The following is a 1101-nucleotide window of genomic DNA, read 5'->3' on the forward strand; positions in this document are numbered from 1 at the left end:
CTCAGCAACCCCACGGTTATCGGAGTACCCCCTCCGTCAGTCGGCAGTCCAGGGCACTGTGTGTCTGAGTGGATCGCAACGCGATTTTGCGAATCCCACTCCACCACAGTTGACCAACTCCCCGTGGTTCTACCACTTGCTGTCGCTCAGCCCTCCGCGGTTTCACCACCTGCTGCCCCGCAGCCGCATGCGGCCTAGCCGCTCTCTGCTGATTCGGCGCCAGTGACTTGGCGCTCACACGAGCCAGGGACTGGTACGGCTTGAGCAAGCCAACGTAAACACCGGATGGGTGCGCATCTTCTTGGGAATATTTAGCGTGTACGCTAGGCCCTTCCTGGCCACGACCTTGAACGGTCCAATGAACCTACTTAGTTTTGTCTTGAAGACGGCAGATACTGCATGTGGAGGTAGGTTTTTTGCGTTTAGTAAAACGAGGTCGCCGACCTCAAACCTTTCCACATTCCCTCTGCTTCTTGCATCCGCATGCTCCTTTTGCAGGTCTTGGCTCTCAGCCATAGCGTCGCGCACCTGGCGCATGACGCTAAGTCTCACCGAGACAAAGTCATCGACTTGCTTGCGTATCGCAATAGGGCTGACATCAGCAAGCCGCTCGGCTATTCCTCCCCCGTCAAGCCCTGAGCCACCACGTGGCGGCGTCAGCGGGACGCGAGGATTTACAAGGCCGTTCACAAAGAACGGGGTGAAGCCAGTAGAGGCATGTACCGCATTACTCAATGCAAACTCAACGAGTGGGAGTATCTCGCTCCAGCGTTTCGGCGCTTCAGCGCGTAAGCTTTGGAGGATGTCCTCCACAACGCGGTTAACGCGTTCAGTTTGACCATCGGTCTGCGGATGATCCGCTGTGGACATGTCCAAACGGGTGTCAAGCACCTTAAAAAAGGACGTTCAGAATTTCGCGGTGAACCGCGGGTCTCGATCCGAGACAGTTGCCTCAGGCAAGCCATGTTGGTGAAAGACTCTGTCTAGAAACAGCAGAGCTGTACCCTCACCATCGATGGTGTCCGGCACTGCCGCTAAGTGAGCCATCTTGCTCAATCGGTCTACAAAGACCACGATACCAGTGTTTCCCGCCTTGTCTTT

This window comes from Phytophthora parasitica (assembly GCF_000247585.1).
Source record: "Phytophthora parasitica INRA-310 unplaced genomic scaffold supercont2.91, whole genome shotgun sequence".
Lineage (NCBI taxonomy): Eukaryota > Oomycota > Peronosporomycetes > Peronosporales > Peronosporaceae > Phytophthora > Phytophthora nicotianae.